A 14,524-nucleotide genomic window follows, 5' to 3' on the forward strand; every position below is an offset into this window, starting at 1 on the left:
AGGCCCAAATCGGAAGGTACGCTTATATGGGGGCTAGAGTAAAACTTGGTCCGATCCCTATAAAATTTATTGTTGGGAATTATGTTTATATAAAACTCATTTGTGCCAAATTTCATCGTGATACTACTGTTTATAAGTGAATTGTGGACATTCAAGTCATTTTCTGAGGGGGACTTTATATGGGGGCTAGGGTCAAATAATGCCCGATCTTTACGAAAATCACTAGAATTATTAAGACATATATAAAACTAAACTTTTCCAATTTTTGTAGAGATAGCAGATCATTTAACATAATTATGAGGTCAAAAGCCCTATTCGGGGGGTCCGGTTGTATGGGGGCTAGGTGAAATAATGGACCGATTTCAACCATTTTCAATAGCGTTCGTCCATGGACCAAGAGAAGTGCATGTTCCAAATTTCATCAAATTATCTCAAAAATTGCGACCTGTAGAGTGCGCACAAGGTTTACATGGACACACAGACAGACAGACAGACAGACAGACAGACAGACAGACAGACAGACAGACAGACAGACAGACAGACAGACAGACGGACGGACGGACAGACGGACATAGCTTAATCGACTCAGGAAGTGATTCTGAGTCGATTGGTATACTTTAAGGTGGGTGTAGGACCAATATTTTTGGGTGTTACAAACATCAGCACAAACGCATAATACCCTCCCCACTATAGTGGTGTAGGGTATAAAAACAAATAAGAGTGCTATATTCGGCTGAGCCGAATCTTAAATACCTTCCACCAGCTACTTTTATATTAATACTTTTCTAATTGACAAAATATTTGTAGAAATGAGTTTTTTCATGTCTTAAATAAAAAAATTCCAAGACATAAACAGCTTAAATTTATTACAATTCCAAGATTTAATGTTCATTTCGCCATTTCTTTATATTTTAATAGCGCCTAGCGATATTTAGTAATTTGCATGTATGCATGTGAGTGAAAGATTTAAGGATTTTCAAAATACATATATATAATTTTGTTCTACACAAATTGATAATGCAACTAGTTAAATACGGTTAAAGTGCTTTTAAGGGCAGGACCTAGTATTGGAGATATGACCAATTATATACTCTAAAAAATGCGTGTAAAATTACTACTACGGAGAATGTAATTTTTAAGAGAAAATAACAAAAAATGTGTAAATTTAAGCATAAAAAGTTTATAAAAATAATTACATGTTTTTAGCAGCAAAATACATACAAAATGTAGTATTTTGTATTATTTGTATACATGTTTATAAGATAATAAACATTTTAAAGTTAAAATTACATGTATTCTATTTAAATTTATTTTTTAAACAAAAAAATGTGTAATCATACCAATTTGAATGCAGTGATATAAAAACGTCACATTTTATTTTTTAAATTATAAAAAGTTAGAGAAATTTGTTATTTAAAACACATATTTGTTATTTAAAACGGTACAAAATACTTAAAAAGGCTTAAAAATATATTCTAATGGTGGGGAAACTCATAAAAATCATCTAACGAATAAATGTGTGTAAGTCGCCAAATGAAATAATTTTTTGTTTTGAAATTTTTCAGAAATTGTTATTTTTGTTTTTCCAGATATTTTCAAAAAGAAAATTATAATTACAATATTTGCAACAAATGACTGTATAGCAATGAAGTCGGCACCAATCGCTAAAAAAAGAATTGTGGCTCTTCCGGGCATATAATTGCAAAAGCAATAAAAATATATGTACATCAACTTCTTTAATGCATTGGGCCAAAATAAAATCTCATTCAATACTAATATTAGGATTGATTACAGAAAAAATACATTTCAAGAAGAATAAGAACTGAAGAGCTTGGTTAGCTAAGCAGTCTTTTCCATATTTTATTCAGAAATATAATGAAATATTATATGGAGTCATAATATGACTGTGGTCTTACTAATAATATGTATATTTGTGTTCTTTGATGTATTTTTCTATTTTTTAATTACGTATTTATCTTTAATCAAATTTTGGTTTTATCTTTATCATTAATTCTAATAAAAGTTCTTGAAAAACAGTTTTAACTCATTTTTGTTTTGTTTTGGAAAAAATGTGAAGTTTATAACAAAGCATTTTAAATGTATATATACATTTTGTCAATGTTACTTTAAAGAATTTAATTTTAAATTTACACATTAGAAATTTAAATTTACAAAAAAAATTCTTTAAGCTAAATTTGTGTACATAAAAGCTATACTTCAGTCAAATTTTGTATCTATATCGTAATTTTGTAATAAGTTATGAGTGTTTATGTGATTTTCTGAAGGGAAACTTGTATGGGACCGACAGCACCCATGTTATGAACCGATCGTGAAAAAATCTTGAAATAGAATTTTTGTATACAAAACTAATATTTGTGCCAAATTTTGTATCAATAGCTCTATTTGGTAATGAGTAATGTGCGTTTAAGAGATTTTCGTAAAAGGACCTATTATGGGAGCTATAACCAATTATGTATATAAAGACAAAATTTTAAAATTCTGTATCTATATCATTATTTGGTAATGAATATTGTGCGTTTAAGTGATTTTCGGAAGGGAACCTTGTATGGGAGCTATGACCAAGTATTTATGTACAAAAATAGTATTTATTTATGTCACTATTTGATAGTGAGTTATGTGCCTTAAGTGTTTTTCTGAAAGGGACCTTGTATAGCAGCTGTGATCAATTATAGACCGATAGGAAAATAATTTCACAGTAATGTTTTTATGCATATGCGTAATATCTGTACCATATTTTATATGGATATCTTAATTTAGTAATGAGTTATGCGTGTTTAAGTGATTTTCGGGAGGGGACCTTGTATGAGAGCTATGTCCAATTATGGACCGATCCAGAAAATTTTTTCTCTGAATGAATTCTATTGACATAGAATTTAAATTTGTAAAATTTTGTGAAGATATCTTCATTCTGACGGAAGTTATTAACAAAAAACCCATTTTCGGGAATATGTACTTTTGTATGGGAGGTATATGAAATTGTAGACCGATTTTAGCAATTTTCAGCAGAGCTCAAGCCTTTGTGTAGAAACGAATGTGAAGTAATTTTCATAGAATTATCGTGCATAGTTTTCGAGAAAATTGCATCAGAATGTGTAAAAAATGCTTATTTTTTTTGAGGTTGTTTTAAATTTTGATACATAACTTTTCCCGGTGTGAACCGATTTTGCCCATTTTCACTACCAAACAACTTAGGAAAATAAAGAATATTTTGGGTGAATTAAATTAAACTCCATTGTTTCGTTTTATCGTTAGCGTGTTTTACACAGACAGACGAACAGACGTACTTAGCTAAATAGACTCAGAATTTTATAAGAACCTAGAATATACAAAATTTGTTGGGTCTCAGATGAATATTTCTTGCTAATACACACGGAATGACGAAGTTATATATACCCTCTATTAGCACTGATGGTGGTGGAGGGTATAAAAACCTAATTGCTTACATATAAAAACATGAAAAATTGCACACAAATTATGTGGATTTATTTCAATAAATGTCACCGTAAAAAACTTTGTGGTGTAAAATAAATGTAAAGGTTTTTATAATACCCTCCACCACCATCAGTGGTGATAGAGGGTATATATAACTTTGTCATTCCATGTGTAAGACCAAGAAATATTCATCTGAGACCCAACAAAGTATATATATATTCTGGGTCCTTATCAAATTCTGAGTCGATTTAGCTATGTCCGTCTGTCCGTCTGTCTGTGTAAAACACGCTCACGATAAAACGAAGCAATAGAGCTTTACCAAATTCACCAAAAATGTTCTCCATTTTCCTAAATTGTTTGGTATTGCAAATGGGCAAAATCGGTTCACACCGGGAAAAGTTATGAATCAAAATTTAAAACAACCTCGGAAAAAAATAAACATTTTTTATACATTCAGATGTAATTTTCTCGAACACTATGCAAGATAATGCCATGAAAATCACCACACATTCGTTTCTGCACAAGATCTTGATCCCTGCTGAAAATTGCGAGAATCGGTCCACAATTTCATATACCTTCCATACAAAAGTACATATTCCCGGAAAATGGGTTTTTTGTTAATAACTTCCGCCACAATGTCGATATCTTCACAAAATTTTACAAATTAAAATCTTATGCCAATAGAATTCCTTCAGAGGAAAAATTTTATGGATCGGTCCATAATTGGACATAGCTCCCATACAAGGTCCCCTCCCGAAAATCACTTAAACGCGCATAACTCATTACTAAATTAAGATATACATATAAAATTTGGTAAAAGTATTGCCCATATACATAGAAATATTACTGTGAAATTTTTTTCCGATGGGTCCATAATTGGTCATAGCTCCCATACAAGGTCCCCTCCCGAAAATAACTTAAACGAGCTTAACTCATAACTAAATTAAGGTATCCATATAAAATTTGGTACAAGTATTGCCCATATACGTAGAAATATTACTGTAATTTTTTTCCGATCGGTCCATAATTGGTCATAGCTCCCATACAAGGTCCCCTCCCGAAAATCACTTAAACGCGCATAACTCAATACGAAATTAAGATATCCATATAAAATTTGGTACAAGTATTGCTCATATACATGGAAATATTACTGTGAATTTTTTTTTCGATGGGTCTATAATTGGTCATAGCTCCCATACAAGGTCCCCTCCCGAAAATAACTTAAACGAGCTTAACACATTACTACATTAAAATATCCATACAAGGTTTGGTACAAGTAATACTCATATGCACAGAAATATTACTGTGAAATTTTTTTCCGATCGGTCCATAATTAATCATAGCTCCCATACAAGGTCCCCTCCCGAAAATCACTTAAACGCTCATAACTCATTACTAAATTAAGATATCAATATAAAATTTGGCAAAGTATTACTCATATGCACAGAAATATTACAGTGAAAATTTTTTTCCATCGGTCCATAATTGGTCATAGCTCCCAACAAGGTTCCCTCCCGAAATCACTTAAACACGCATAACTCAATACTTAATTAAGATACCCATATGATACAAATATAACTCATATGTACAGAAATATTACAGATAATTTTTTTTTCCGATCGGTCCATAACTGGTCATAGCTCTTATACAAGGTCCCCTCCCGAAAATCAGTTAAACGCACATAACTCATTACTAAATTAAGATATCCATATAAAGTTTGGCAGAAATATTGCTCATATACAGAGAAATATTACTGTGAAATTGTTTTCCTATCGATCCATAATTGATCATAGCTCTCATACAAGGTCCCTTTCAGAAAAACACTTAAAGGCACATAACTCATTACCAAATAATGATATAAATAAATACTATTTTTGTTCATAAATACTATTTTGTAATGCAAAAAGCACTTAATGCTATTTCAAAAAATTTTCATGATCGGTCTATATTTGGTCATATCTCTCATACTAGGTCCTGCCCCTAAAAGCGCTTTAACCGTATTTAACTCTTGCATTATCAATTTGTGTAGAACAAAATTATATATATGTATGTATTTTTAAAATCCTTCCCAATAAACATCGATTCAAACCTGTGAATATTTTTGAAAATTTTCTTAACTAAATAATGTATTTTCCAAATTGTTTTCAAATTTTAAAGTTTAGCCTTTGAAATAAACATGATAATTTCAAAAAACGTTTAAAAAAATATAATGTGTGATATTTATAAAATTTTCAAAGTTTTGTTTTAATTGAACTTAGAAAAGTTTCTTTCAAAAAATAAATTATTTTAGAAAAATTAAAACAGAACATTTTTTCTACAGCAAGGGAGCGAAAAAACGTTAAATATAGGAGAAATAATCGGAGATATAAAAGAAAAATATGCTAAAATAAATGTATGAATGTTTTATTTTCAGGTGATGTAAAAAAATATATGAATTTTGCAATAGTTAGCATTATAATTAGGGTTTGAAATATGTATGAAAATAATAATAAAGAATACTTGAAATACGTTTGAAAATTTTTTTAGTTTCAAGCTTACCTCTAGCCTTTTTTTAAATTTGAAATACATTTGAAAAATACGTTTGATTTCTAACTGCCTTTTTGTTTGAAAAGGCCATAATTTTCCATTTGAAAACAAAAATTTTCAAATTTGTTCTCAAAGGCTATGTATGAAATTTGAATAGGTTTTCAAATACATATTTACATCATTTCAAAGGTTTTTGCTTATTGGGTTAAATCTTTCACACACATGCATACATGCAAATACGAGATATCGCTAAAGCATATCTTAGGGCGCTATAAAAATTTAAATGAAAGTGGCGTTTCTAATGTTCAATAAGTCTTGGAATTGTAGTAGATTTAAGCTGTTTAAATCTTGGGATTTTTCTATTTAAGACATGAGAAAACTTATTTCTACAAATATTTTATTAATTAGAAATGTATTAATACAAAAGTTGCTGGTGGAGGGTATTTAAGATTCGGCTCAGCCGAATATAGCACTCTAACTTGTTTTTTATCATTTTGATTTATTTTTTATTTGTTATATTGAAAATATAATTACATTATAGATAAGTATATATCTTAAATAAAATCAGTAAATAAATTATGCATTTTTTGTGAAACTACTTATGTTATGATTGATTTTTTTCTAAATTTTTAAAAACAGTAGAGGACAATAAAGGATGCAGTATAATGACGTAAAATTCTGTCCATTTGAGAAGTTTACAAAATTTTTTTATAATTAATTTATTTATAAAAATTTATTATTTAGAGAAAGCTTTGTTTATTAACTTCAAACTTTTGATCTAATTTAATTTTTGCATTTTGTTAAAGTATTTAATTTAACTAAAATTTTTCCTAACAAAAGAAATAAAAAAATTTTATGTTAATTAATTCTCAAAAGTAATGATTTTTCCAGTTTGTTTTCGCTAACTTTGTTATTTTTGTTTTTGTGCGTAAATTTGTACTTCCAGTTAAGAATCTTTTTATCTCTTTATTGTATAATTTTCGTTGTTGGTTTAAAGAATTAATTAAAAAACTTTTTCTATGAAGCAAAATTTAAAAAACCATTGACAATTAGGTTTTATTTATTAATTTTCTTAATTCAGTCAAAATATCAATGCCAAATCTTCTTTTATCAAATAACAATAAGGTCTATTATATTCGGATATGCCGAATATTTTATGCCACTAAAATAAATACATTAATGGCGAATTTGATCCCGATTTATTTTATAAGCAATGAAATTTGTCACTTTATGTGGTTGTCGAAAGTGGACTTTATATGGAAGATATAACCAATTATGGACCGTTCGGAAAATATTTTTCAGATTTTTCAGATCTATACACGGAACGTAATTATGTCTAAATTCAATCCCAAATCTTTATTTAGTTTTCGATTTTGGACCCTATATAGGAGCTATTAGAAATATGATTTCTATTGATATTTAACATGAACATTTTTAAGGAAAGAAAAGAGACAGACGGACAAACAGAGGGAGATAACTAAACTGATTCATGATCAATTTCATAAGGACCTTGAATATGTATTCCATGTTCGAAATCAGATGAATGAAATTTTTTTAGACCTATTTTGGTTGATATAAAATATGTTTACATCTAATATAAATTCCCGACACTTTCCGCACGAAATTCGGTAGGAAGATTTACGATCCTATAAAAGTTTCATAGGTTTTGGCTCGTAAGAAACTTACTTATATCATATTTTATCTCTATGCTCGTACTAAGGGTACCTTATATGGGGGTAGGGTCAATTATGGACCGATACTCGTATTTTTAAGACAGTAATTAGCGTTAAAGTCATTTTCTTAAGGGGACCTTATATAGGGGTAGGGTCAATTATTGACTGATACACATAAAATTCGGTAGAGATATTTTGACTCACATGAAACTTATGTGTTTCGAATTTTATCGCTATATTCTTATTTTTAAGCCAGTAATGAGCGTTATAGCCATTTTCTGAAGGGGATCTTATATAGGAGGTAGGATCAAAAATTTGGTAGGGAGATTGTGGCTCATATGAAACTTATTTATGTCGAATTTCATCGCTATACTCGTAATTTTAAAACAGATATGCCCATTAAAGCTATTTTTCGGGGGTCCACTTGTATGGAGACTATCCGAAAACGTTGACCGATATTACCACGGACTGAAAGCAAGGACTCTACCGTACTTTCAACATACAGACGGACATGGCTAGATCGTGTTAGAATTTAATAAGGACCCAGAATATATATACTTTTCTGGGTCTATGACCTATATTACGATGTGTTACAAACGGAATGACAAAATCAATATACCACATCCTTGAATAAAAAAAGGTGTGTTATCAAATGTATCAAATTATTTTCTGAAAAACACCAGAAGGAGACAAAAATTTACTTTTTTGACAATACTTTTTACCAATTTCCATCTAAATCTTGATTTTATTTCACTATATAAGTATCATATAATTTCATGCTGCATATTCAATATAATATGTCGAGCACATTATACATATTATAATGTGCCCCACATAATCTTAAATGTGCACTGGTGCAGTTAATTGAAGTTTATTTTGGGGATTTATAGCTTAACATACTTCACCTTAAGCTAATAAGATTAAGAGCAAAGCTAGGAAATCGAATGTCAAATTAGATTTTTGTTTGACTTTGATATAACCCTTAAAGTATTTATGTATGTATGATTATAAGGCTATAATGCATAAGTAGCTAAAATTGTTAAGCATATAACATAGTTAGAATTAGTAATATTAAACCTTTTATGGCAAAGAAAAAACACAAATACACACAAAACGTTATGATAATATATAGATGAATTTTGATGTGTTTAAGTTTTATATTAACCGAAATCTCTCTATCAAAGATTATGACGATCGGTACATATAAAGCTTCATATAAGGTCCCCTACACTCTTATAAATTTTTGTTTAAATTTACACTATTTATTGTAGGTAACCAGACTCCTAGTATAATTAGTGTAAAAATACATGTCGAAAAATATTTAAAATTTTTAAACATATTGTATGTAAAAATATTGGATACAAATTTTGTATCTCTACCTATTATGTGTTTAAAAATGTTTAGCAACATTCCAAATTCATGTAAATTTAAATTTCTAATGTGTAAATTTAAAATTAAATTCTTTAAAGTAACATTGACAAAATGTATATATACATTTAAAATGCTTTGTTATAAACTTCACATTTTTTCCAAAACAAAACAAAAATGAGTTAAAACTGTTTTTCAAGAACTTTTATTAGAATTAATGATAAAGATAAAACCAAAATTTGATTAAAGATAAATACGTAATTAAAAAATAGAAAAATACATCAAAGAACACAAATATACATATTATTTGTAAGACCACAGTCATATTATGACTCCATATAATATTTCATTATATTTCTGAATAAAATATGGAAAAGACTGCTTAGCTAACCAAGCTCTTCAGTTCTTATTCTTCTTGAAATGTATTTTTTCTGTAATCAATCCTAATATTAGTATTGAATGAGATTTTATTTTGGCCCAATGCATTAAAGAAGTTGATGTACATATATTTTTATTGCTTTTGCAATTATATGCCCGGAAGAGCCACAATTCTTTTTTTAGCGATTGGTGCCGACTTCATTGCTATACAGTCATTTGTTGCAAATATTGTAATTATAATTTTCTTTTTGAAAATATCTGGAAAAACAAAAATAACAATTTCTGAAAAATTTCAAAACAAAAAATTATTTCATTTGGCGACTTACACACATTTATTCGTTAGATGATTTTTATGAGTTTCCCCACCATTAGAATATATTTTTAAGCCTTTTTAAGTATTTTGTACCCTTTTAAATAACAAATATGTGTTTTAAATAACAAATTTCTCTAACTTTTTATAATTTAAAAAATAAAATGTGACGTTTTTATATCACTGCATTCAAATTGGTATGATTACACATTTTTTTGTTTAAAAAATAAATTTAAATAGAATACATGTAATTTTAACCTTAAAATGTTTATTATCTTATAAACATGTATACAAATAATACAAAATACTACATTTTGTATGTATTTTGCTGCTAAAAACATGTAATTATTTTTATAAACTTTTTATGCTTAAATTTACACATTTTTTGTAATTTTCTCTTAAAAATTACATTCTCCGTAGTAGTAATTTTACACGCATTTTTTAGAGTGTACATAAAATGATTTCACTGTTCATAACTGACTTTAAAATTTCAGTATACCAATGAAATTTGACATTAAGGAGTTTTATATTAACCGAATTATCTCTACTAATTTCTGGGAGGAACGGCCCGCAATTGACCATTACCCCATACAAGGTTAACATCAGAAAAGGTTTTTAATTAATATAGCGATTCGACATAAACACAATAATTCATAATTCACTCATTCCTCATATAAGACTCCCATCAGAAAATGTCTTTATTCTTATGTTTTTCATAACAGCTGTAAACCGATCGTGAAAACAATTACGATAACACTTTTGAGGAAGGGGAGTTGTGTGCGCCAGAAAGGCCAGAAAATGCTAAAACGATTGGAAAATAAGGTTGACTTTTGATGCTTTAAAAGCTGTACTAAAAAAGTGGAAAATTATAGTCCAGCCTTCCGACTATATGATACCCTATATCAACGATATCCGATAGGTCTAGAGTGGCACTAGATAAAAATTTCCAATTGTCACAGAATTTGTTAAAATGTTTATATTTGTATTTATTTCTGTAAATAACTGAGTATGTACCAAACGTATTCTTGTTCCCTTTAAAATTATGATTCATCTTTAAAATCAAATTGCAAAAAGCTTTAAAAAAATCGATTTTTTATGTGTTAAAAAAATATTCTTCCTTAAATTAGGCACCTGTACGTATACGTGTTAAAGATTTATCAGAATCATAAATATTACGTATACGTACAGGTGTCATCAATAAAAACAGTGCAATTTCATAATGTAAAACTTTTCGATGAAATTACAAAATAAAGACGTTTCTTGATTCTATATGTTCATTATGACAAGAGCTATTGCCTCAGAGAGTAAATAAAAATTCCAAACGGCTGCGAAAATTAACACTTTTTCGCTCATAAAAAAGTGCATGAATTTTGGCAAAACTGGGAGACATGTAATTGTTTTGGTCAAATAAGAAAAATACTAATAATTGTAATCAAAAAATTATACTACTTGTTATATATTTATTATAAAAACTCTTAAAATTTTTAAATCTGGAAAAATTTCTTGATATTCCTATCATAAACTTTTATAACTATAATAAAAATTCTGAAATTTTAACCATTTAAGGATAAACAAATAATATTAGGCTGTGCCGAATCTCATATACCCACGATCAAACCGTATACCATAAACGGAATGCTCCCCTATAAACACCAGGGTGATATTTGGAATATGGCTTAAGTCAATTATGGACAGAGCTCTTTTGAACAAACAAAATATTAATTTTTAAAAAGTAATTTTCTGAAGAGAACCTTTATATGGGTCAATTATAAACCGATACTCATAACATTTTGTATATAGATTTAGATTGTATAGAACTTGTTTATGCTAAACTTCAGCGCAATACTCGTATTTTAAATAAGGAAAACTCGTATTTTAATAACCAAAACTCTTTCCTGAAGGGAACCTTTAATAGGAGCCCATACAAGAAGGGGACCTTGTATGGGCGGTGGGGTACATTATGGACCGATCCTCCCTTAATTTGGTGGAGAGATTTTAGGTCGCATTAAACTTATGTGTGTCAAATTTCGTCACTACATTCATATTTTTAAGCCAGTAATGAGCATTATAGTCATTTGCAGAGGGGGCCTTATATGGGGGAAGGGTCATTTATTGGCCGATCCAAGAAAAAATTGGTTAAAAGTTTTGGTTCGTAAGAAACGTACTTATACCGAATTTCATCGCTATACTAGCATTTTTGGACCAGTAATGAGTGTTAAAGTCATTTTCTGAAGGGGACCTTATATGGTCAATTATGGACCACATAAAAGTTGGTAAAGAGATTTTGGCTCGCGAGGAACTTAATTGTGTAAAATTTTATTGCTTTATCGTTAGTCATTTTCAGAAGGGGACCTTATATGGGGGCAGGGTCGTTTATGGGCCGATCCTTAAAAAAATTGGTTAAAAGTTTTGGTTCGTAAGAAACGCACTTATTCCGAATTTTATCGCTATACTCGCATTTTTGGACCAGTAATGAGTGTTAAAGTCATTTTCTGAAGGGGACCTTATATGGGGGATAGGGTCATTTATTGCCCGATCCTAAAAAATATGGTAGAGAGGTTTTGGTTCGTAAGAAACGTACTTATAACAAATTTCATCGCTATACTCGCATTTTTGGGCCAGTAATGAGTGTTAAAGTCATTTTCTGAAGGGTACCTTATATGGGGGGTAGGGTTATTTAAGGGCTGATCCTCAAAAAATTTGGTAGAAAGATTTTGGCTCATATAAAACTTATTTATGTCGAATTTCATCGTTATACTCGTACTTCTAAAGCAGTTATGTCCATTAAAGCTGTTTTTGGAGGTCCACTTGTATGGGGGCTATCCGAAAAAGTAGACCAATATGGCCCATTTTCAATACCAAACAAACCTCAGCAATGGAGAGTATTTATGCAAAATTTCCTAGCTCCTCTCGAGTGGTTCCTATCGTGATTTCAACAGACAGACGGACAGACAGACGGACATGGCTAGATCGTCTTAGATTTAATAAAGACCCGAAATATATATACTTTTATGGGTCTATGACCAATATGACAAATGAAATATGTGCGTTTACGTGGTTATCGGAAGTGGGCCTTATATCTGAGCTATGACCAATTATAGACCGATCCGATGCAAAGTGATACATATATGTGTCTAGTACACATTATAACATTATTAAATTTTTTGAAAATTTCAAATCGGATCTATCCATTCCACATAGAATATAAAAAGGTACGTCGAAAAAGTGTATCACTTTTTCCCGAGCGTTAACAAAGTTAATTGTGGTTATAACCCTAATGTATACACAAAACGTATTTACATACGTCAATCACACTTTTTTATGGAGGCTAACGTGAAATTTTAGATCGATTGTTTTAACTTTGAAAAATATAACGTGTGTCAAAATTCATCGAGTAATCTTTGGTAGTTTCTGAGTAAACCACTAAAGAATTAGGAAAAAATGTGTTTTTTTCCAGGTATCTGAAATTTTTACTTATAGAGTTTTACGTTGTGGAGCTATTTAGCTGATTTTCAATACTAAACTACTCAGAAAAACATTGAAAATTTTCGAAGAAATTGGTTGAATTGTTTGGGTTAGTTTTTTATAGTGGTGTTATATACTGTTATTCCGTATGTATATATATCCTATATTACCACTGATGGTGGTGTAGCGTATAACAGAAATATGTATATTGCTACATGAGTAACATGGATTACAATTTTAAGATGAAAAGATGTCAACAGATAAAAAGTGCTAAAAATGTGACGAAAATAACATACCAAATGAAAAATTTCGAGTATTAATGAGAAATTCTTGTTGCCAAAAATATTAATATGAGTGCATTGTAAGCATAATGGCTTTGTGTCTTTTCTCTCTAAAGCCATTTTGATAGCCACCATCAAAAAATATGGAAATAATTTTCATGTTAAAGCCTTTCCATTTGTGAATTCATAAATACAAACCGCAAAAACTCGGCAACATAATCACTTACTTTTCAATGACTACTATTTACCATGTGCATTACTTTTAAGTACTATTTTATTGACTTACATATAATCAGATACATTAGTACTTTGTGTGAAAACCGTTATTGGATGCACAATAAAATAACTAGGCAGTGGTGTTGTGAGTATGACATCGAACTAACGTTCGTATTCCGTGTGAGCAATTTTTTTTGTATTTAAAACAAAACTCCTTATTTGTAGGTATTATTTATATAGGTAAGTACCTACCTCCCATGTCATCATCGTGTTAAAATAATGAGTTAAAATGCTAATGAAGAAGTAGTGAAAAGCGGCTTTTATTGCCTTTTTAACTCACTACCTTTCAATGTAAGTTTTTTTTGGGATGTACCTAAATTCACAATTAAAAAGTCCCTACCATACATTACAATAAACTGGTTAAGATTTCATGTAATGAATAGTAATGATACTATTGTTTAGACAATAGCATATTGATTTGGTATAGTCTTTAAACGTAACTAAACACACAATAGAATTTTCTAACAAGTTAAGGCATGAGAAGAAAAGTCATATTTCATATGAGTAATGAACAATTTGAGATTTTTTTAAATATGACATTATCTCACAAGGTAAAGTATACCTATATATAAATCAGGGTGTTCGGTGAGCCATTTATTTCTAGTAATACCTCTCAAACGATGAGCATTAATGTACTATAATACAAGGACCCATTTCAGTCCCATTTCGAAAAGATTGCAGAAATTTTTTTTATATTGTATTGAGATCAAGATTTACAACCGCTAGTACGTAATTAAGGAATTCTTCTTACTCTTTAAACCAATTTTTTTATATAAAATTTGGCCTGTGTTATA

General features: G+C 29.5%; 2 long non-coding RNA genes across 2 annotated transcripts; one reads left to right on the forward strand and one right to left on the reverse strand.

Moving 5' to 3' along the window:
• The first annotated feature begins 1,365 nt into the window (after positions 1 to 1,365).
• On the forward strand, positions 1,366 to 1,665 carry LOC119604096. The gene is made up of 2 exons (XR_005231459.1): positions 1,366 to 1,521; positions 1,590 to 1,665. It is a non-coding gene; the product is annotated as an uncharacterized LOC119604096 (long non-coding RNA).
• Positions 1,666 to 9,580: 7,915 nt separating this feature from the next.
• LOC119604097 lies at positions 9,581 to 9,809 on the reverse strand. Its single transcript, XR_005231460.1, has 2 exons — positions 9,725 to 9,809; positions 9,581 to 9,656 (listed from the first exon to the last, which is right to left on the reverse strand). It is a non-coding gene; the product is annotated as an uncharacterized LOC119604097 (long non-coding RNA).
• Positions 9,810 to 14,524: the final 4,715 nt, after the last annotated feature.

The sequence above is a fragment of the Lucilia sericata genome, unplaced genomic scaffold, assembly GCF_015586225.1.
Source record: "Lucilia sericata isolate MDLA Ls3-8-SP2 unplaced genomic scaffold, ASM1558622v1 Contig000361F_arrow, whole genome shotgun sequence".
NCBI classification, from domain to species: domain Eukaryota; kingdom Metazoa; phylum Arthropoda; class Insecta; order Diptera; family Calliphoridae; genus Lucilia; species Lucilia sericata.